The sequence below is a fragment of the Ciconia boyciana genome, chromosome 6 (assembly GCF_034638445.1).
Source record: "Ciconia boyciana chromosome 6, ASM3463844v1, whole genome shotgun sequence".
Taxonomy (NCBI): Eukaryota; Metazoa; Chordata; class Aves; order Ciconiiformes; family Ciconiidae; genus Ciconia; species Ciconia boyciana.
The window spans coordinates 31238705-31262281 of NC_132939.1; the positions used below are offsets into that span (position 1 = coordinate 31238705).

Sequence of the window (23577 nt, forward strand, 5' to 3'; positions counted from 1 at the left end):
GATAAGGCCTTGGAGAATTAACTTCCCCCCTTGCCTGGAAACTCTCTGTGGGAAGACTGACTACACAGAACGTGACTCGGACCCGCAGCGCAGCACTGCGAATGTGCAGTTTGCTACGTTAGACGCTCAGCTTGTCCCGCTAGGTGACCTCTAGGGTCATCTTCCTTTCCTTTCCCACCACAGCCCCCTTTCCCTTCGGTCACCAATGACTATATGGGCAGGTCAAGTTAGGGAGAGATACAAACAGCCGAGCAGAGAAGCGGCAATGGCAACAAATCAATTTAACTATCTAATAAATATTTGTAAAAGCTATATATAGCTGAAGCATATGTTAGAACTTTATTTACAATAGCATGTCCTGGCCTTTTCCTTGCCAGCCCTCAAATACTTTTCATTTGGAAGTAGAGCATCTTTATAATATGGGAATTGTTCCTTAGAAATTAAGGTTTAGGGCACCATGTTTTATAAAAATTTTTGTCAGAAATCCAGAGACTGTGAATAAGACAAAGAGTTACACCAAAGCTACTGGGAATGCAATATTTTAAGACCTATGCAGGTCAGGAATGTTTTCATAAAATCAGAGGAAAACTCAGGACTGGTAGAAATGTCTTGTCTGTCTAGTCATTCTGGAACATGTTTGGCTCAAACATAGCTGTGTCGTGCTGCTGGCTAAGAGCAGCAGTCTGAAAGTAATTGAGAAGCAACTGTGAGAGGGAAGGCAGCTCTCTGTTTTCGTTTTGCTTTCCAAGCAGAGGGATATGCAAAAAGATGTAAGGAAAAAAAAAAGGTATCTTCTTAGTTTAATTGGTGAACAAGGGATGATTTGGGGGTCGGAGCATCAGTCTGAAACTCAGAGTCAGTGTCATGCTCATACTTCTGCCCGAGCACCTCCTGTGTGAACTTGGTCAATGATTTTTGCACACGATGTTCTGAAATTCCCACTGATTTCAGTTGCTTTATTTTCTGGATATTTGCCAGTTAACATTAAGGGCCATGTTCTTTGTTGCTCTGTTTCTTTGCTTGGTTCAGAAACAAAGAGGAATAAGGGGGATGGTGCATGCACGGAGAAGATAATGATGCAGAGAAACCTCATGTAATCTTTGCATTTCAATTTCCTGATTTTTTTTTTTTTTTTTGCAGCTGAATGCTCTGGGAACTGTTCTGGCTTGCATTTTGGATGAAGTAGCTGCTTGAAAGTCTGGTGAGAGGAGGCAGCTGTTGGAAATATGTATTCCGGATAACGCGTTCAGGCCAAGCCCTGTACCCGCAGTCACACGGGTGCTGCACGCAGAGGACTCCCCTGGGTAACTTCCCTTTGAAGCGCAGCCTCCCTGCTGAATTCAGCACCTGGTACTGCCTCTGCTTTGAAAATGGAGGCACGCTTGTGTTTCTTGGGCTGAAGGAAGGAAACCTGAGAACATTTTGGATTTCAGAAAGTCCCAATCATGGAGGTTAATGCGCAGCAGAGAGGAGCCTGCTCACGTTTTCCCTGCAAACCCGGCCTCTAGCTGATGGAGGACATTACGTGCGCAATTTCTGGAGAACTGGCATTAGCAGCACGTTTCACTGCAGCCCTGGGGGAAGGTGACAGTTACCACACGAGGTTTATTGGGGGGAAACCGAGGTGGCACTGGGCCCCACAGCTGGGCCTGTGGGAGCCATCCTCCTCGGCCTCCTCCTCGTGCCACCACTGCCACCAGCCCACGCCGGGGCGGCTGCCTCTCCTCCGAGGGGCTCTCCAGAAGCTGCTAGGGGGTCTCCCCGCTTGGGGAAAAGTCTCCACAGCTGCAGTGCAGGCGACACGTTTTGGGCAGGCGCCTGCCCCTGAGCTCTCCCTCACGGCAGGCAGCGGGGCCGGGCCCGCTTTCACGCTCGAGGAGCCTGGCCACCCAGCTCCCCGCTGGAGCTTCGGAGAACGGAACCCCCAACGCAGGGTGGCTGAGCCCTGCGGCCCTGCCTGCTCAGAAGCCGCCACGCTGCTGTGAGGGAAGGAGACCCACGGCGGAGCCAAACCGGAGACAGGCGGCGAACCGCTCTGCGGGAGGCAGGTCCCCACTTGGCGCATCAGTGGGACACCGGCCGGAGGGTCTCCGGGAGCCGGGCGGGGGGCGGGTTTCTGCCCTGACCCCCTTAGGGAGAGGACCGGCCGCCGCGGCCCAGGTCGCAGCCCCCCGCCTTTCCGCCGCGCAACCCAACTCTTCGCCGCGCCAACGCAGCCTAACGCCGAGTGGGGAGGCGGGCCCATGGCCGCAGCTGGTACCTCTGGCAACCTATCCTGGCGCTCTGCTCCGACCGCTTCAGCCAATCAGGAGCGGCAGCAAAAGAGTGGGGGCGCCAAAGCCTCGGCGTGAATAAAACACCCGGGACCCGTGGGCGGAGAGAGGCGGGGTCGGGACTTTGACGAGCAGCTCCTCGCAGCAATCCAAAGGCCGGACGACGGGGCGGGCGGCCAATGGGCCGCCGGGGTGGGCGTGGCGGGCGGCGGGGGCGGGAGTAGTTGCCGGTGGGGCGGGGGGGGAGCGGCGGCGGCGCTGCTCGGTGGCGACGGGCGGCTGAGGAGGCGCTGGAGGGAGGAGGCTGCGGGCAGCAGGTGAGCGCGGCCAGGCCAGGCCAGGCCGGGCCGCGGTGCGGGGGAGGGCCTTCGTCGCGGCGGGTGGGGGCTGGAGCCGTGGGCGGGTGTGGCGGGGGCGTGCGAGGCCCGCGGGGTGCGGGGGGTCTGGGCGCGGGGGCGCCGGAGGCGGCGGAAGCCTGAGAGGGCCGGCGGGGGCGGGGGGCGCTGGTGCCCCGGAAAAGTGCGTGCGGGGGCCGGGGGGAGGCAGGGGCGCCCTCCGGTCCCCGCCCCGGGGGAGGGAGGGCGGTGGGGTGGGCCCTGGCGCGGTCCCCGGGGTGGGGTGGGGTGGGGTGGGGCGAGGGCCCGGCGCAGGTGGAGCCCGCGGGGGCGAAGGCCTGGCGGGGAGCACCGAGCCGCCGGCCCGGGGGAGCGACCCCCGGGGCGCTGCCGCTTCCTGGTCTCCCTCTCCTGGGGCCGCCTGTGCCTGCGGTCTCTCCCTAGGCCTTGAATCCCGGCCAGGTTTCCGTCAGAGGGTCCCTCCGGCGCGGCCGCTCCCGGGCCGGCTGTCGCCGTGCGCGGCGCTTTGTATCGCCTCCCGCCCCTGCGTGCCGCTGCGGGACCGAGCGGGGGGCCCCGGGGCTCCGGGAAGTTTGGGCTTCCCCTGGATCCTCCGCCTCGTCTCGGCCGGGGCTGGGGCGCTGTGAAGTTTGGGAGGCTCGGGACGAAGCTCCGAGGCGGGGGCGCTGACGACCCAGTCTCGCAGCGGGAGTTAGCGGGGACAGGGCCCCCGTAAGCAGCGAAACTCGTCTCTTTTCACCCGGTTCGTGGCTTCGCCGGTCCCTTTCTGCGTGTGCAGCAGCCCGCCAGGCTGCACAAAGGAACAGACGGCCGGGCTCAGCTCGTCCTGCAACGCGCAGGAGGGATGGATGAGCAACAGCGTGCTGGGCGGAGGGCTGCTGCGTGCCCGGGTGAGCGCTGACCACGGGCAAGCATCGCTTCCCTCGACTTTCGGTGGATAATGAAGGGTTAAAACGCAGCTTCTGCTTGGAATGCGCTTAACTCCTTTTATTGCGTTTATGGAGGTGAACAGTCTTCAAGAGTGAAATGATGCATCCCTCAAAGGAGAGTTGATGTCTTGCAGCAGCTCCGCGCTACAACTCCTTCGGTCCAGTAGATTTATGTAACCTGCTCATTAATGGTTTATGAAATGATGAGGGAGCTTTTTGGGTTGAGTTCTGTGTGCTACTGTGTTTTCAAGATTGTTGTCAATGTTTCTTAATTCAGCTGTCCGGAGTAGGAGATGCTTGGAACTGTTAACAATGTCTGCTTGTACAGTTTAAGGGATTTTGTTTTGTTGTTGTTTTGTATTCTTGATCTTCCTACCGCTCCAGATAGGCTCCCGAATGAGGAGAGTGGGTAAAATGGAAGGCACAGTCATTCTGTTTGGCTACAATATTACTCTAGGTATGGCTTGTAGCAAAAAGTGTAAATATTTAAATGGATTTCTGACTCATCAGTTCTATTTGACTTATTGATCTATGGTTACTGCTAAAACTGTCTTTATGATTATGTAGAAGTTAATAGTTACCATAGAGAAACAGTATTGTTTTTCTGCTCATCAGTGTGTGTTTTCCATTTCTTCATCTCTTGGCAGTGCTCTGTGGAAATGCTGCTTTTTTTTCCTTAGCAAAAATCTTACGGAAGAAATAAAAAATAATGTGAGCAAAGTCCAAAAAAATGAATTTGAGATGTGTTCATCCTTGCCTGTGATTCTTAAACTCTTTTGATAGCCTGAATTATCCTACAGCAAACTCTTTTTAATCTGTAATTGAATAAGGTGTTGCTTTTAAGCCTTAGTGAAAACTCTGATTTACAGAAGCCTAAACATAACACATCAAAGAAATTTTTTCATAAAGTATACATATGAAATGCAATTCAAATCAGCCATTTAAATCCTTATTAGCAGAAAATTTATTTTTCAGCCTGGGAATTACTTTCCTGCATTTATTACTTCTCTTAAATGTGTGGAAACTGAAGGTGCATGTAAACTACACAGAGTAGACAAGTTCGTTTATCTTCTTACCCTGGCGTTGTGAAACACTCTGATTTTGTGTTAGTAGCTGACAGCATTATGCATTTAGGAAGAAAAAAAAAACAAACCAACAAGCCATGCTGGCCTCTTAAAACTTGCAAGACTTCTAAGTGTTACATTTTGTAGTTTGTATAGCTGCTTGGTGTCAGAATGATCTGTAAGTACTTTTCTTTCCTACCATAATGAGTGTGGTGGGATAAAAACTTTCTGAAATGACAGTGAAAATCCTTGCAAGAGTGCTTGCCTCCCCAGGAGTAGGGGCTATCAGGAAAACATATTGTTGCAGAGTTTTTGTTGCGTGTTTGTAAGAGCTTGTTACAGCACCATACAGGATTCTTGAATTCTGCCTATTACTGTTTTCATTCCACTAGTAATAGTGGTGGAGCTGCATAACATTGGAAAAAAAATTAAATTGCCCTAATACTATAGAAGAGTAAATCTTCTGCACTCTAGAAAAGATGTTTTACAGAACCTCTCAGGTAAGAGATTCTCATGGCAGCCTAAACTGGTGTAACTGCTGACTTTGGGGTCCTATCCTACGTATTCCACTCATCTGATGCTCTGCTGACCTTGTTCTTCTTTTTTTGGGGAGGGGTCAAAGGTTATTTATATTCTTATTCATTTTGCCAGCTTATCAAGCAACCTTGGTTTAAACTAGTGTGAAATCAGGGCCTTAGTCTTGCTTTTGGAGTTTATGCTGATCAGTGAACAGATTTTAAAATGATAGATTACTTGTTCAGTCCAGGGATCTCAATTTTAATAAGTGACATTAGAGCATATTGCTTTTCTTTTTCTACAGAATACCAAGTGTAAACTCGATCAAGGTAAGACTTAACATGTCCTCTACACTCGTGTTACTGCATTACTGCCAGAGCAGCTTTGATTTCTCTGGCAGTGCTTTCACCAAAAGGAGCTATTTTTCTGTCAGTCCTTCTTTGCTGATTGAGCTGAAAACAGCGATACAGAAAAATGTTGAGCTTCAGTTGGATCAACTGCCTAAACTGGCTGACTTCATGGCTATGCAAATGTTATTGATCGCATAGGAGGAGGAGGAGGCAGTGACCACTCTTTTCTGAAGCAGCTCTATTTTAGTTTTGCCTAAGCTTGTCAAGAAACTTGGCAGCTTAAACGGGGGCTACAGTGGTCCTGCCTCCTTCTTGACTGCATTGTCCCCTGCTGGCAAGGAAGCCTTTGTGGCTGTGAGTTAAGCAAAGTCAGGGAGTTAAACAGGCTGGTAATGAATTGCTTTTTTGCTTTGTTGGATTTTTGGCTGGATCATGTTTCTGAACTGGCTGACCATCCAGGTCAGGGGATGGGAATGGGACTTCCTGTTGAAGTGAATGAGACAGGGGTGGGAGATGCGGCCATAGTAGCTGTGATATACGTTTCCTTGAGCTTTTCTGGAACCGTACCTTTCCATCAACATGACCTGGGTTAACAAAGACCTTTAGCAAACTGTTTTAAGCTGGCTTGGCTGATAAAGCCTCAAATAAATTGGAGAGTGTTCTGCCATTTTTCTCAGCTGACATGTTGATGTGGGTGGTAACAGTGGTGAGTGGAGGATGAGGAGCTAGGGATGGGCTAAGTGCAGTAACCTCAGACTGACACAGCTGTGTCTGGAAGAGGATTTGTTCTCATCTTAATTGTGGGATCCATCAAATACCCATTTTGAACTGATGTTCTTTACAGTGTATAGTTAAAGCAGATGTTGCATCGGAAAGAAGAAAACTTTCATAACAAGCAAGATCAGGAAGACTTCCACTGTGCAGGAGGCAGTGGTTTGGTTTTTTTTCTCTTTTCATTTTTATTGACCGAGACTTGCAAGCATTAATAGGCTGCCATCAGTCTAGAAGTGTAAATGGCATCATGTCATGTGTGACTGCAGTTACCCATTCATCCAGAATCCTTTTAAGTGTGTTGTAGGAGATACCTCTGTGAAAACTGGAATTGCTTTGCTCAGCATTTGTCCTTACAGAGTAATTATTTGTAGAGTCCTGGTGTTCTGTAGTTATCAGATGTGATGGCTTAAAGATGTTTCTGGATGGTAATTTATATGTCTTCTGTTTCTGCAGAATTGTGACTGAAAGTGTGTCAGGACAAATGATTTGTGTGTGAGAAATTGGCTGAAAAAAGAATATGGATGCCAAAATGTAAAGGTGCTCTTGAGGAAAATGTGAAGCTGTTAATTTCAGAGTTTGGGGGTCAGAAACAAGCTCTTGGCTTCTTTGAATGCTGAATCTGTAGGATTTTTGAGATTTTGCTGGTGGGTTTTGATACTGAAGCCAGAACCAAAGTTATTAGCCTTCTAAGTGAAATAGTGGTTTCAAATACAGTGTACTAAGACTTGGACCAAGCTGTTTGGAATTTTTTCTGGTTACCTTTCCTTTACTAGGAGACAACTATCTGGAACTTCCTGGTGAATTGGATTGTAAAAGGTACTCTTTAATCTTTATGTATATCCAGAGAATTTATTAATCAGAGCTGCTTTCTGTAGGTACATACTTGGTCACTGGCCTGGGCTTCTTCACAGGGCACAGAGGTAGGAGCTACAAGTACTACTGAGGCTATTAAGAAAAAACATATACTGGTGCACTTGGCCAGAACCACTCTTACTGTATGCTAACTGTTCTTAATCTGGATGTGACCACTTTTAATCAGTTTATTTTTCTAGGGAAAAAGCTCCAAACCTTAAGGGTCTTACTTTCCTTCTACTCTTAATGTTGTTTAAACTTGATTAATGCAGTTCAAGCCTGTGTCAAGGCTCCACTCTCACCAGTGAACTGATTTTAGACTGTTAAAGAAGCTCGTTTCTGTAATCCACCAGGACTAGAGGTACTGTGGCTTTTCCAAGGCTGTGCAGTTTGCTGATGGACATCACTGAGTGTGTAACTGCCAAACTCTCCTAGTTACTCAGTTTGCCTTACAAGTGAATGCTTAGTGGCTGTTAAATGCTTGGGTCTTCAGTTAGCTGATATCTTTGTGTGTTGACTTAAGATTTTGAGTGAGGATAGTCTGCTTTCAAAGGCTTTAATTCATCAACTGCTGAAGTAAAAATCTGTGGAGACGTGGGAATTTGTTCCCCATACAGAGGAATGACACAAATAGAAACTTGGCTCACAATTGGTATAGGCCGGGTCTAACTTTTGTTTAGTAACTAATGGTAAAAGTGTTGGATTTGTATTTTTGCTTTGTATGCGCAGTATGAGGGGAAAGCAAGTATGTTCCTTCCTTCTAAATGTGTTTAAGAGTAATCTTCTGATTTTGTTCTTGGATGTTTTTCTGGAACTCGGTAGCACTAGACCAGTTTATGTGAAGCAAATAGCCAAATACTGTAGTCCCATGAAACTTAATTGCTGGCTTAGCTTTTTGCTCCAATATTTGTTTCTTAATCAAAGTAATAACCTAAATTCTGTGGAAAATAATCAGTGGGTACCTTTTTCTCATAAAAAGTTGATACTCACTTGATTTGTACAGTTCGTTGTAACTGCAGGGCTACAGAGCCATACAGGCTGTGCGCTGGGGGTTGTGGCTGGCTCATGTCTTGGCAGTGGGATAGATGAATTTTGCAGCCTTTTCCCCTGCTTTACTAATATGCCTTTGTAAAGTATATACTTTTTTTTTTTTTAAGTCTGGCTATTTTATTGTCAAAGTCTGCTTAACATGATCTTTCTGCTGACTGTTTTTCATTTACAAGAATGAGATGTGATGCTATTTCCAAAAAGTCTGAGGCTTAATCTGGTCTAAAAAGCCCAAGAAAGAATTTATCCATCATTAAGGTGGTACTAGTCTAGGTTTAGTGCTTTGTGCTGGGCCGGGGTTCCTGTGCGGGTTCTTCCTTGTAGTCCTGATCAATGTAGAGTCTGTGTTTATGTTGAGTCATTGCCTTTCAAGTTGAAACGTATATCACCTGTGTGTCAAATTCCCTAACCCAGCCTGAAAATAACATGTATGAGAATTAGAGTGTCTGGTTTAAGGCCTTATGTAGACCAGGTTTTATAGGATCCAGTGGTTGTGATACTGGTTTTGCTTTTTGTATTTTAGCAGATACTTACTGATATAGTGGCATTTTGGGGTTCCTTTCCTTCCCCTTCTGCCCAGTGAATTATCAGTAGTCTAGTTAATACTTAGAATTAATTGTGTACTCTCTCATATTAACAGGCCTTGAACGTTATCAGAGGTTAATTTAATATTGAGTGTTCAATTTTGCTTGTATCTATAAATTTTGGTATTTCTGCATAGGTTACGGTGTGTACATGAAAAACATCTCTTATGTAATGTGCTCTTTCAACTGGATTTACACAGGGTGGCTTTGAAAGTGTCATGACATTTGTATACATATTTGTTTACACATTAGGATTACTTGCTCTTTTTTAAATGACATGAATTTGTTTTTCAGAGGCAATTTGTTCGTTTAAAGCACATCTGAACTGTGCCATGCATGGATTTCCCTGTGTAAAGAAAGTAGTCTGTAAAAAAACACTCAGTCTTTGAGCAACTGGGCAGCCCTGTGTATTTCTCTTAGTTTGGTAGCAGAAAGCCAGCCTCGTGCAAGGGAACGAAGGACTGCGATTCAATCGGCCTGTATCTTTTTGCCAGGATATTTACTGAAAGATTCTATAAAACAGTTATTTTTATAACAGCCTTTTCATAGTCGATTTCTTTTTTTTTTTTTCCATCTAAGCTATGTCTTGGATTTACTGTGTGCAACGGGCAAATAAAAGAGAGTCACTGAATGCTCCAGAGAACTCTCTGGATGTGTTATGGTTAGGTGCATCATGCTACTATTGGGATATAGATTGTTTATAATTTCATTTAAATGTCTGTAATAGTGTTATGCAGCACAAATTTTTTTTTTCTTTAGGTTTTATTTTGTCTTGGCAAATTCTGACCTGCTAGCTTAGATGGCCTAGAGACTGCTCCACCAGACTGTAATGAATGGGATGGTAACTAAGTTAAGTCATTTCTGTGCTGCCCCCAGGAATAGTACAGTGGTACATCAAGGTAACTTTTAGGTTTTCTCTTAGCCTTTTACCAACCTGAATACTTTGTGTCTTGGATTTTCATAAGGAATACTCAAAGTCTGTGAGTGTTATCCTCCAAATAAGGTCACTTATTTTTTCCTCAGTACTGCAATATAAATGTTCATAATTGTTCAAAGGCATTAAAGGAAAGCTTTTAAGATTGGCTTGGCACAAACTTGAACAGCCAAAACATACAAATATTTCTTTGCTGCCTAGCGAGGTAGGGTACACCTCTTTACAGAGGTGTATGCATAGTACTATCTGAAAGCTTTCCTCCTTCTTAGAAGTACAGAATTTGTGCCTCAGAAATGACCCTTTATTGCTTAAATGCACAATCTTAGTTAGCTGTTGATACAGACATAATACAGTTTCGTGTCCATTACCTCACGTTTCAGACATGGTCCTGTACTTCAATTTTATTTTCAGTTGTAATCAGTTATTCTCTGTGTAATTAACTCTTGCTTTGGACATCATTTACTTTGCATGCAACAGTTTGTTCTCAAGGTAGTCATACCCACATAGTGTTTAGTATCTTGCCCATGCACAGACCGGGAATGTAATTGGGACTAGAAAAAGTCAACATGGTTTTTCTGCCTACAGTGTTTGTTGACTTTAAGCTAAGGGTCCAGTTCTGCAAATCTTACAGAATAAACAATATTCATCATTCAAGTGGGGAAAAAAAAAAAGAATTCATCTTTAACACAACTGTTAAATTGCTATTCTAGTACTGTAGATCGTTCTTCCTTTCTTCTGAGGCAGACAGTGCTGAGGTAGAAATACCGATACACCAAATACAGTGAGGCCCTGTGAATTGTGGAAGTGTTATTCTTGTTTTGAAAATCCTAAGGATGATAAAGAAATTGATAAAAATAAGTATTTTTGAGGAAATCTAGGATGAAAATCTGAGTCTGTCTTAATTTCCTTATTCGTCAATTCCTGTCTTAATTTCTTAATAATGTACTGCAGTGCTTTGCTGTGAATGGGTATGGTCACTTGGTTGGAAAAAAGTTTTCCACAAAATGGCTTGCATTCTCCTGTTGGATGTTGTCTCTCACCTGCAGGAATTTGATTGATTTGATAGTTTATTACTCTTTCATTTCCTGCATTTCAGGAAGAAAAAAAAAAGGTATTCAGAGGTAAGAAACTTTTTGGAAATGTGATGTATCCTGGAGTTATCTGAGATGCTGGATCGTGACTTATCTCCAGTCTTGCCTGATGATGGCTAAGCTTCTTGCACTTCTGAATTGAAGTTTAGCATCTCGGGACTGTTTGATTGTATATTCCTTTCTTGAATTGAATAAACGATAAAAATTATTTCCTTTTTCCAGGTTTCTTTTCAACAGGATCAGTTCCCTGTTTCCACTTCTGCAAGCACTAGCACTGGAGCTTTGGGGGGGGAGAAGGAGCATAGGGGCTGTGCTGTTGCTGAAAGGAAATGGCACCGATCTGGTGCACATGGCTAATGAAACTATGAGCTAGTACATTTTGGAAGTGGGCCTCCCTGCCTACCTGCCACCCTCAAAAGGTCCCACCTGAGGTGAAGATTATGCATTCAGGAGCTCTTTCCCTGGAGTTTCTTCTAGATGCATAAGTGGTCCCTGCATAGGAGAGAGGCTGCCAATAAAATGGCACAAAGGTAATGATGGCTCCGTGCCTCTTCAGTAGAGAGGCATCTGTAGCTCTGGTTACGTGAGCAGCCAACTGCTGGTTGTCTTGCCATAGGAGGTAGGTTTCAGAGATGAGAACACATCTCAAATCCATCAGTGATGGTAGGTCTCCTGACTACTACCACATTGTCTTGCTGTCTGCTTCTAGTAGATGGCAAGATGTTATCTGAACCAACTGGGTTCTGTTCCTTGCCTTAGCCTTTGCTCCCCATATAGTGTATCACAATCCAGTGGCCAGACTTAGTTCTGTCCCCTTGTATAATAGCCCTAGAAGTAGGAGTTTCTGCAAGTAAAGGCTGTGCAGCCCTCTAACCACAAGTAAATAGTAGTAATTGAATGGATGTCTTGCTTTTTACAGCGTTAGATCAAGTGGGAAATGGAACCAATTGGTGCGGGCGAAATGTAGGCAAATGCTAAAATGATTAATGAGGTGATTGTGAAGATACAGTTTATCTTGCTAATGATAATGTTACCTTATGAAGAAAAAAAGTAGTCCCAAAATCTTCCTTCCTTCAGATTTTCTACAAAGAATGGAAAACTTCATTTATTCTGTGGTGCTAGGCTACAGGGTGGGGTTTTTTGTACCCCTTCACACATTGTCTCTGGCTCCAGTTACATCTAAAAATGTACAAACATGCTTATTCCAGTCTTCTTAATGTGGCTTTTACATAAATGATTGCTTATTGTTCAGTTTACTGCTTCAGTGCTTGGTCTAGGTAAATTCTGCATAAGCTTCCTTTCTGCTTTCAAAGATGGTCTTTCAACTTTCTAATGTGCATCTTCCTGCTGTGAGACGTATCACGTATAAAAACTGATTAGTTGCAACTATGTTTGCCTTTATCTTCATGAAGTAGCTAATGATTTGTTGACTCATCTATTTGAGATGGCATTACATCCGGTCTAGTTCTGTGCAGAGATACTAGATCCAGCTACTGTGAATTGCTGTCCCAGCTTCTTCAGTGGAAGGGGACTGGCATCTGCCAGTCTTGCGTCATATCACCCCCAAATCCTGAGGACTGCTGTTCTATGTAGGTGTAAAGTGGCTATAGCTGTAGTATTTTGAAATTCAGATTAGAATTAATTCCATCTTCCAGGACTTGCTTTCAGATATACTTTGTGGCATTTCTGGACATCACCAGCAGTTCATGGCAGAAAATTGTGTTTTTGCACTGCACTTTCCTTGGTTTACCATGTGGTGCAACATTTATAAGGCATGTGTGGGTGGCAGGGCTCTAAAGAATACTGGCTTAAAGCTGCAGGCCTAATTCTTGGGACGTTCTGTTCTCAGAAAGTGGGGAATCCAGTGCAAAATAGGCTGGGAATTGCTTCTCTCCACAGCTATTTACATGGAACTGTTGAATAGTCCTTCCACTCAGGACTTAATAGCTCTTAAGGTCTAAGCAAAACAGTTTGTTGAATCCTGGTAATTCTTAGCTCATGCTTCTTTTAGGCATGTCAGAATGGTTAAAGACAATTATTAGTTTGGGGAAGTAGCGAGGATGGTCTTGGTGGTTTTTTTTTGTTTGTTTATTTTTGTTTAGCTTTTTTTCTCAGAGCGCCACATTAGGTGTTTTCATCTTTTAAAAACAAACATAGTAGTTGCAGTGTCGGGTGTCATTAATAAGTACTTATTTAGCTTTAATAGGCTGTTAAAAGTAATATTCCCCTAATAATCCTGGTATGGAGTGTATGGACATCAATCTCATTTATGCTTAGGTGCTAAAGCAAGCCTCATTACTGTATTAAATTAGATACTGCATAATTCTATGTTTACTTTGGGGACTTAGTTATCTGCTATTTTATGTTTGGAACTGGGTTACAGAAGTTCCTGGGTTTTAATGCTAATTCTTTCCTTTCATGCAATTTAGAAGTTGTTTTTATTTTCCTGAAGATAGGAATTCATGTCCCCATACCCCCCTTACAAGTCTTTAGTCCCAATAACATTTGTAAAGGACTTAACCAAGAGAACTGTCATTAATGTGTATTATTTTCTTACAGTCATAATTGCCTAATGGAGTTGGGATCATTTAAGTTCAGATGCATGTAAAATATGTGAGGTGGTTACTGTTTAGACTGTAACATATTTCATTAAACTCAGTCTTGTCCAGAGCAAAATTAGGGAAGTTCTTCACATCCATTTGAAGTTTTTATGACTCATCTTTCTTGGAATAGAAATAGCACTTACAGTTTATCTGAAAGGTGATCAGAATAGTTTAACATGCTTAAAATTCTTTATTTTGTAGTAAGTCTGTATCATTGTGTAGTGGTCTTTAAGCAGGTAGCAGAACGTTTCTTTAACTGTGACTAATGGAACATCTGAATATCAGAAATTCAGATTAACAGGAAGGGGGAGAGGCAGGACAGGAGCAGATTGTATAATTCTGTGTTCAATCAGTGAAATAAATCCAATGTAGGACTCATTCAAAGTAGAATTCTTGTGGTACACAGGAAGTAAAGGATACTGAAAAAAAATGCAAATTCTTTGCTAGATTTTGCAAACTAAAATGTTCCATGGTGCGGCACAGGTTTGTTGAAGAAGCTGGTTGATGGATCCTTTCTCTTCTGCCCCCCCACCCCCCCCCGCCGCTTCTTATTTTCCTTAACCTTCTCCCATCGAAACTTCGAGGGGAAAGGTGCAGGTTCTTTTAGCGAAAAACAAACTTGTGAGATCTGGCTTAATTTTTATTTTGTTCTACAGATCTATTTGCTAATAGGTTATTTGGGGTTAAATCCAGAAGACTTAAACTTTGCAATGTTACATTTAGGTTCTTGGCATGCCAGACTCAGGGTTTTGAATCATGTTTTGGTTCTCCTGTGTGGTCCACAGTGACAAGTTAGGAATGCGAGAATGTCATTGAAAAGGAAGGGTATTTACTGCTCAGCGTAGCAAATAAAACACAGAGATGAGACTTGAGTCCTCTTACTTTCTAGGGTTAAGGTGTCACAGTCTAAGCTGCAAGATGCTTATAACCCTTGGGATTTATAGTTGTAAGCCTCTTTTGAAGTTTAAAACATTTCTGTGGTTCATGGGTCATTCCTTCTAAAATGCCACTGAAGGAGGTGGTAGATGTGCCTCTAGGCAGTGTTATGACATTCAGAGAAGCAGCCCAGGGTGTGAGCTGTAAGCTCAAAAGTGTATTTCCTAAGGAAGTCCTGTTCACTAGCAAGTATTTTTGATCCTGGCAATGACACTACTGAGGATGTCTAAGGGTGGCCTTGGATATCTCATGAGTTCTTAACCTGACTGTTTGCTGCCACTGGAAGAAGATCTCATTGCCCATTGTGTGCTTCTGCTGTGTCTTTTGTGTTTGACTCCTTTGTAAACTGTAACCATTCAATGAAACCAGCAAAAAGTGAGTATTTTCTGCTGCCGTGATGAGCTGAATTGTCTCTGAGTGGTCTGGCAAATGCTGATGTAAGGGAGAAAGGGAACTAGGGGGAGCAATGGGCGGTTGGATTGGTACAGCCACCTCCTGCAACTGGTCTTAAATGTGAAGGGATCGTAGTTTACATCTGTTTAGGTTCTCCAGCGCAGGGAATAGAGAAGATCATTTGCAGCTAGTTAAACCTAGCTTGGATTTCCACGTGGAAGTGGCATGCTGATGATTTTTGACAAGGTAGGAGAGCAAAAAGGTTGTTTGCATGTTTGGGGGAGAAAGTTGCACAAAGTAGTAAAGAAAAAAGGTGTTGCCCTTGAAAAACTACAGTGTTTCAACTTTTTGTGAGGGGGAAGTGTTTTATGTCATCACTTTGAAGATGTTCCTCATTCCAAAAAAAGTCATAAAAGATGCACTGGACTAGAGAGGTGGGCCAAGGGCAAGCATGGCCTTGAAGGCCAGTTGTCAGGGCCCCCTTCTGAAGGAGGAGAGGATGGTGGAAGTTGTGGTGACCGAGTTGGGGACTGTGAGACGCTCCCCCCCGCCCCGTAGTGTATGTCTGTAACACTCTTACTTGGTATGTCTGTGTTTTTGTTTTGAATGAGGACTGCTTGATCATATGACAGGTAGGCTGGTGTTAGGTGGGTAGTGGTGGGGAGGTACCAGCTTTGAGGAGATCTGTTGGGTGCCTGAGCTGTGTAGCCATGACTAGAGGGAACAAGTGCTGGGCTTGCATGGGAACAGGTGTGTTGGAGAACTTCACTTACGCAAAAGCTTGAGCAATGACAAACTTTAGGCTGTGAGAGGAAGGAGGTTATTGCTTGTGGGTCCTTAATGTTTCTTTTCATCTCGCCCCATCGCTGACTACCCTTCTCTCTCTCTCAGGGGAAGGAAGAGGAACCTCTTGTCTGCCTAGCAAACCTTACTTATTTCAGGAGCTGCCTCTTACAATAGAGAGAGCTCAGTGAGCATTGATTTTTGAGGCAGATGCTGTAATGGAAATAAGCATTTATACGTTGGTTTCTGAAATTTCATTTGATCAGCTCTTGCTTTCAGAAAGGCTGCATCAAACATAGCAGAATTTGTATTTCTTTGCTTGAAACCCTGAGGCACCAGCGAGTGCAGGTGCAGCCACTTGCCCTAACTGTTTGGTACAAACTGTAAAAGTCTGCATTTCTCTTGTTAAAGTTGTGGAACCATCGATTTACTGTATCTAACTTGTTACAGGCTATAGCTGTGACATGGTCACTCTGTTACTGTGTTCTGTGGCATCAAGTCAGTACCTTTTAATGTTAACCATCCACTTACCTTTCTAGCAAAAGGGCGTAGCAGTAACAGGTACCCACAGTCTGGACTGGCAATGTTGTAGCTGATTTTCAGGCTGTTAGTCCCCAAACAAGGTCGGCCAAGCGTACAGAATTTCTGGGGGAAAAAAATTGTTAACTTTAAACAGCCTGTGCAAGGAAACCTGAAGTATAGCTGAGATCATTTAAGTTTGAAAATTCATCACATGGACCAGTTATTAGTGAGGTAAACACCTTGTATTTACGGAAGAGCTAAAGAATTTTAGCCATGAAAGAAATGCTGTATGATTATAGACTCAGTAAAATTTATTTGGGCAGGAGGAAGTGTTTAATTTCAGTCTGCTCCAGCCAACTTTTCTGTAATACTCTGATGCTAAGTGCCAAGTAATCACTGTTTTTAAAAGTAACATGCAAGTTTACTTCAAAATAACATATAACTTAGGAGAAGAAACTGAATATTAAGTACACTTTGATCTGTTTTCCTGGTAAAGATGCCTGCTGTGTTTATTCAGCTATACCTTAGTACTTTATCCTTAACATTTCTATGGAATTTTCTGGCAGTTTGCAGTCTCTTTTATTTTAAAGAGTGGTGATTGAGCATTGTTGTGTGCAAGTCTGACTTTAAATAGGTAGCAAACAGCAGAGTTTGAAATATGTGATTTCCCAGTTTGTTTAGTTCTGTGATGAGGACAGCTGATCTAGAAGAATCTTAATGGGATTATGTATGCTTTGATTTTATTAAAAGGAGTCTGGTTTTGCCCAAAAATTCCCAGCGTAACTGTTGTAGGTTCAGTTTTATTGTGGATGCAGAACTGTGTGTGCCATTATAAAGTCCAGGTGCTTTTGCCATTTAAACACTGTAATCTATTCCTACTGTTTGCTTTAAAAGCCTCTAAATCTGTTAGTATTAGTAATTCACTGATAGGACATTATTTGGGCTTGAGTTCTAGTAGGAATGGTCAATTCTGAGAAATGAGAATGTGTACTTTTCTCCCTACCCCCTTAATTCTGGTGTGTGACAGCAAATGGACAGCTTATTTGCTGTGGCATGGCTGTGATTTGGCTCTTTTTGCTGAATGGAGTTGTCAGGTCTCCTGTGTGTTAATGTGGTAAAGGTGATCCAATAAGCTGTGTGTTGGGTAAATCTTATTTTTATGCCTAAAGTAATGGGGGGCTAATCTTAAGATGGTGTCTTCAAAAGTGGGTGTTCTGGCATTTCTAGAAAAGCTCTACCAGTTATCCTAGTAATTTCCAAATCTGTATGTATAAACAGGCATTCAGATTTTTAAAATCAGAGGCTTTATCTATTCTAAGCAGAGCAGAATCAGATAACCTGTCCCTGTTTTGCTGGAGACTAAGATCAAAATTCTTTCTGAATTTGGCATGCAGCTCTTGCATTGTTTTGTGAAACTGACCTTTTTTTTTTTTTTTTAATACCTTGATGCCTTCATCTTTGAAATAGCTTGTACATGGGCACAGGGGTTCTGCTAGTAGGTGTCAGAGTGGGCTGCCTCAAAGTGAAGTGTGAGACTTGTGCTTAGGCATGGAGATAGTCCTACAGATATACCTTAAGAAGATAGCTGCAGAGAAGTCTGAGCCTGGGGAAGACGATAAATAATGGATGCCTTTTGAGCACTGTTTAATACAAAGGAGGTGTTAGGGTAATGAAGGCAATTGATAATCCAAGTTATTTGCTGACATCCTCCCTCCTGAAATGATTACTTGTGTAACTCATTTAATTTTCTTAAATTATAGTGAGAATGAATTTGGTGAGTAGCCTTCAGTCCAGCTAGGTTTATCGAACTTGTTTAATTCTGATAGGAGTTATTTCAGGTTCTGACTTTGCAACTGTTCTGATGCGACTTCTCTCAGAAAAGCTCTTCACTATGAATGTGAACAGGTTCATTTCAAAGTGAAGGGTTTCATAGAAATTGAACTAGGAAAAAAGCTGAGTGTCTTCAAAGTGGGAATGCATATTAGCAGAAACATTGTGTGAGGCTTTTGAAGACCAGTTTTTGTTTGATTCCGAAGTAATCTGGATGAAATCTACCTTTTAAAAGTTGATATTGAAAGTTCTTTTTCTCTTCTACTTGTTTCATAAAACCTGATCATGAATAAAATTAATTTTCTTCTTGTCAAACCCAGTTTTCCATTATTCTTCAAGTGGGAAAGCTTAAAAGCTTAAAACTTTTAGAAGACTTGAAAGGGCAGATCTTATCCTGGAAAGGTCCATTTTCATACTGAGTAGATGAAACAACATTTCCTGCTTTTTTTCTTAGTGAGGAATGCTTGCTCAGAACAGGCAAAGCTTAAGAGGCAGCTTTTACCTGTATATGGTTTCCAGCTCTTGTCCCTTTACATCAGCACCCTTCCTCTCAATCCCACAAGTGCTTTCAGGAGGACTTGCTGCCTGCTGCTGCTGTATGTCAAAGATCAGGTGCTGGTTTCGGAGCGATTGCTAACCTACAGGCTCTAGAGGCCCCTGACTAAATTGTGCAAGTGAAGATCTTCCTGCAAAAGCATTGGAGGACTCAGTGCATGGTTATTTTCCAGTGAAGTAATTTGTTTTATAAGCACAGAGGTAGTGGGGTCTGCACCAAAGAAATACTAGCAACATGAGTGGAGGAATGTGTTGCTTAAAAACTCTTGCTATTCAAGGTATGTTCTGCCTTGTGGCTCTTAGGTCCCATGCTAGGTTAATGTAAGCAATGACCCTGGAGTAGGCAGGTGTAAGACAAGCTTTTTCGTCCTCCCACAGTCTTATTTTAAGTTTGATCTGTTTTCATTTTCAGGGGTTAAAAAATACATTAGTTCCTGAAGACAAAAGGGTGTGTTCAAAAGACACCTCAAGGAGAAATAAAAATTACAAGAAATTAAGTGATTAGAGATTGTAAGTACACAGTAAGGACTATCTATTTAAATAGAGGTGACTTGCAAAGCTTGTGTGGTTTTTTCTTTATGGATACTGGAGCCACAAGGTCTACCATGATGCTTTTAAAATCAATTCTGGATACAAAAGAGAGGGAAGAATTCTACAGTTATGATAAGTCACAAGTCTGTAACTTAATTTTGCAATTAGTTCAGTCATGCCAACTGAAGCTTTTCATGCTCATAAATTTAGCAGTGTTCACGATTAATCTAACAATTAAAATTTGTGTTAAAATACATAGACTTAAACACCCAGAAATCCCCTGTGACTGGCTTTGCTGAGAGTGAAGATATATCCACTGAAGCAGGCAATGTCGTTCTTGAATGCTGGGTAAGCTGGAAAATAACAATGACTGAAAATGGGTAATGTTTTTCAACTAACTTAAAATATGAAGCCTTGTCTGTAGGAATCCTTCCTCTAAAGGCAATTTCAGCCTGTTTGCTAAGAGAATCTTGGGTCAGTTGGTAGCAGTGGCCATTTCCAGTTTCTCTCCTGAGTCTCAACTCTACAGGGAGTATGGCAGTGTTAACCACAAGTGCCAATCTGTAATGCTCAAAAGGTATGTGGTAATTTTAAAACTCTGACTATAGGAGGCTGTATGCAAGCTGATACTCTCAAAAAAGAGTATTAGCAGCATTGAGAAAGAGTTAGCCTATTAACAACTGATAAGGTCAACTTTTCCTAAAAGGGCTTGCTTTTTGGATGAGTAAGATGATTTTAGAGATCATTATTTGTCTTAATACTGCTACCAAACAAACATGGAGTCTCTGTCTCTAGATAAGCTTTGTATTAGTCTTCTGGACTATTCTTTGTACAGCTTCCAGTCACAAAATAGAACTTAAAATAGAAATAATAGCAATAGTGAAAAGAATATATATATCTGGAAATTGGGTAATGTGCTGATACTGGAGCAGTTTGGTATTTGCAATCCTTACATATAGCACTGTTGGCAAAAGACATTCTGCAAAAGGTAAATCTATCAGAATTCGAGTCTAAAACATGCAGACTTGCAATGAAGGATCTCCTTGATTTTGGAGTTACTGGCTGTGGAGACGGATTGTTCTTCACAGAAAGATAATCTGTAAAAGTAGCTGAGACATCCTTCACAGGTAGGGTGCAAAACTACTTGTATTTATTCATTATCTCGTCTGTTGCGCTCCTAAACTTGAAGGCAATTTAGGTGTCAAGAACAGAAAAGGCTGAATTTCTCACAGGTTTCCTTTGCTTTGTTAAGCTGGGCATTCTTGAAAATGTGTATTCAAATGAAGCAGGACTAAGATAAGGTCTAGTAATTGTTAATAACACAATAAAAAGTACCAAGTTCCAGTTACATACAAGTGTTCGCTTAAATCCATATTAAAGCGATCTTTTCTGCTTTTCTTCCTTAATTACCTTAATGAAGGCAGACATCAGTTACTTTGAAACTCTCAGTATAATGGTTCAAGCCTTTCAAAGGTTTGCTCTAATAACTGGGGGAGAATGTAGCCAAAGTCCAAAAGAAATTGTGAAATGCAGTTTATGGTAATTGGTATAATGTGTTCTAAATTTCGTCTGTGAAGTCTACCTAGTAGAAAAACTACTGGTATTAGGAAAAACTATTGGTGTTAGTACAGTCAGAAACTAGACAAGTGAAGACAGCCTTAATTTAGCGTTTAACATTTGACTCCCAATAGTTTATATAGGTCTACTGAAACAATTCCTAGGATTGGCAAAATTGCAGTTTACCTCTTCTCAATGCTTTATGTTACGGTGTCTTAATTATAGTTAACCATGAAGCTCCAAGTGGAACAGATTTTGTCGACACTGAAAAATTGTAAAAACCCAGATCTTTTTTAATACCCTACCAGGGATGTTGTTGGTGCAGATGGAGTACAAGCCTGAACTTGCAGGTTGTAGGTTATCCTCTGTACTTTCTGAAAAGATCAACTATAGGTTGCTATTAGCTCAATCCTGATATGTTGAGCTACTAGTAGCTGCCATACTTCGAAGCCTGCTGATTATATCAAAGATAGCCTGCTGTTTGCTTAGGGTCCAAATCCAGCCTTTAAGACTGGTTTGGTTTTGTTTCTGACCCCTTGTAATGCCTAAGTATAGTCAATACTTGCTTTTGTTTTGGGATTTCCTCTGGATTTTTGAGTAATAGATGCATAGATGCAAAGTCAACTCAGATCCTGCAAGGTTTATTGGCTAGTGGTTATTACTATGCATCCAAACCAGCAGTGTTGTCGGGTCCCAGCTGGAGTGAGGAAGCAGTACAGCTGCTGCTCTCAAGCTCCATCCAGAATTACAATTTCCACCCACAGCTGGTTCTGTACTGAGCAGACCTCCGTGCTGCAGTACTGCTCTGGTCCTCTGTAGCTGCTGCACAGTGCTGAGTCTGTCTTGGAGATGCTGCCTTTTGTAGAGCTGCTCTGGCTATGTCTTTTCACTGGGCTTCCCAATCTGCTTTTGCTTTTGCAGGAGTTAGGGGAAGTGAGAGGGGCTGCTCAGAGGAGAGCCGTGCTGGGCCCCTGCTGCCCCTGCATTTCCCAGGGTGGTTCCAGTGGTGGGGAGTTGGCATGGGGCTGGTGCTGCACCTGGGCAGAAGGTTGGAGGTGGTGAGGTAAGGTAGCTCTGTAGCTCCTTGGCTTTATGAGCAGTGGATCTAGACTGACTCTGCTTGGGTGGGTCCCAGGCTTTGTTGCAGGGAACAATATGTACACTGTAGGTCAGCTTGCCTTTATCCTAGATAATGAGAATCTGTCTCTGTATTGATTCGGTCTGCAAACAGTGGGCTGTGCAAAAGTGGGTCCCAAGTTTAGAGTTGTCCACTCTTGGATAGTGCAGGTGCTGTAACTTTTTTCCTCTCTCTGGAGAAAAAAAAAAAACAAACCATACTTGTGGTATCTCCTCTTTGTCCTGATACAGAGTTAAAAGGAGTAATATTTCTTTAACAGTAGAGCATAGCATTCATTCCTATAGCTCTATAAAGCTCAGTGGTGTGGAATATGTATTTTTTCACATCTACAATTAAATTGATCTGTTCCTAGTATACTCTGAGTAACTAAAACTTAAAAAAAACCCTAACAAACAAACCGCCAAAACAATAGCAAAGGCAAATGCTTACACTTTTAGTGAAGTGTCTCTTAGTCCAGGGTTTGAGTCACAGGCAAAGTTCTGCTTAAATGAAAGTTTTGTGGGATCTGGAGTACTGTTCTGTCAAAATTTTATATAACTGACCCCCTCCCTTACTGTTTGTGATTCAGGTTGGGGTACAATATTGAGCTAGCTGCATGTTTGCCCTTTGCCTGCACCGAACACACCCCAAGTGTTGGCCTTTATGAAATTCCCTATCAAGATAATAAGGTACAGAGTTCCCTCTTTGTCTGGGTTAAGGTCTCTGATACCCTATCGAGTACGTGGGCTTATCCAGGAGGTCTAAGTGTGTTTAGGCAGATGTCATTAATGAACTTGGTCAGTAGTAGTACTGAAATTTTTGTCTCGAGAGAAGAATGCTTTTTGAGAAGTGCTTAGAGAAAAGAAAAACATTAGACAATGTGTGTTAGCTTATATAAAGGCTTACTACGCCAAATGGTGAGCACATTCAGCCTAGTGGTGTTAGGGGCTGGGCATCTGGTATCTCAGCCTGGGTCTCCCCTTGCCCTCACCACGCCAGCAGCTCCTTTTTTTTAAGGGAGAAAGGTGGCAGCTTTAAAATGCAAACAATCTCATCTCTGGCATGCAGACATCCACTCCTGTCTCCACATTTAACTTCTCGGTGTTTAGATAAGGCTTATGTTGTGTGTCTGTTTTCCTCGTTTTGTTCTCTTTCCTAGGGGCACCATTTTGAACTAAAACAATATAATCTAATTGTAAATCTTTTACTAGGTCAACCTATTTTATAGTTAGAAATTAGATGCAATACAGTTTCTTTTGGTGACTGTCTGTGGTAAAAGCTTACACAAAGTAGACCTAAAGCAGCAAAGCCATGTTTTGTTTGAACTATAGCTTATGCTGTAAATCACACTCTCCATATTTTTTTTTAAACTTCAAATGTTGTATTCTCCTCACATGCCTTGGCAAATTATTCCAGTGGCTAAAAGTAAGCTACCAATACTAATCTAGTATCAAATCCCAGCTACTTGATCTAGCAGGAAAAAAGCAAAAGATGAAAAGAAGTTTGAAATCTTTGTCATTTAGATTGTGATCTAGTTGTTTAATTTTCTGTTATATATTTCAGAAGTCAATGAACCTGAGTATAAGAACTCAGTTTTCATGTGTGTGCATGTGTGGGATGGGGACCTGATACTACAAAGCTTCTCCTTAAATGTGGGCGCCCAAACTGTAGGCAATACTTCTGTGATAAATGTGAAGGAGACATGGTGAGTGGACTGCTGATGGTGCTTCCCCTGCCTACACGTTCTGAGGTTGTTTCTTCTGTCTCTTGCAGTGTCAAGTATTCACCTAGCCCTCACTTTTTTATTGGCATGACTAGAATCCAAGATAGTCTCTATGATGGAAATTTAGTCTATATTCCTTTTTGATATACATGATCTTATGTATGACTTATCATAATCCATGTTGAAATAAATTCACTGTGAGAAGGAATCTGTCACTGTAACTAGTCCTTTGTTGTTACCTCTGAGTTTGTCAGTTT

At 42.6% G+C, this 23577-nt stretch overlaps 1 protein-coding gene across 7 annotated transcripts in view; it reads left to right on the forward strand.

The window, feature by feature from the left end:
* Window positions 1-2505: 2505 nt before the first annotated feature.
* Window positions 2506-23577, forward strand: part of NUMB (NUMB endocytic adaptor protein) — a 98544-nt gene continuing 77472 nt past the window's right edge. For all 7 annotated transcript variants that reach the window (XM_072864458.1, XM_072864459.1, XM_072864460.1 and 4 more), the window contains exon 1: window positions 2506-2590. The gene's annotated coding sequence lies outside the window, so the exon portion shown is untranslated. The remainder of the gene's footprint in view (window positions 2591-23577) is intronic.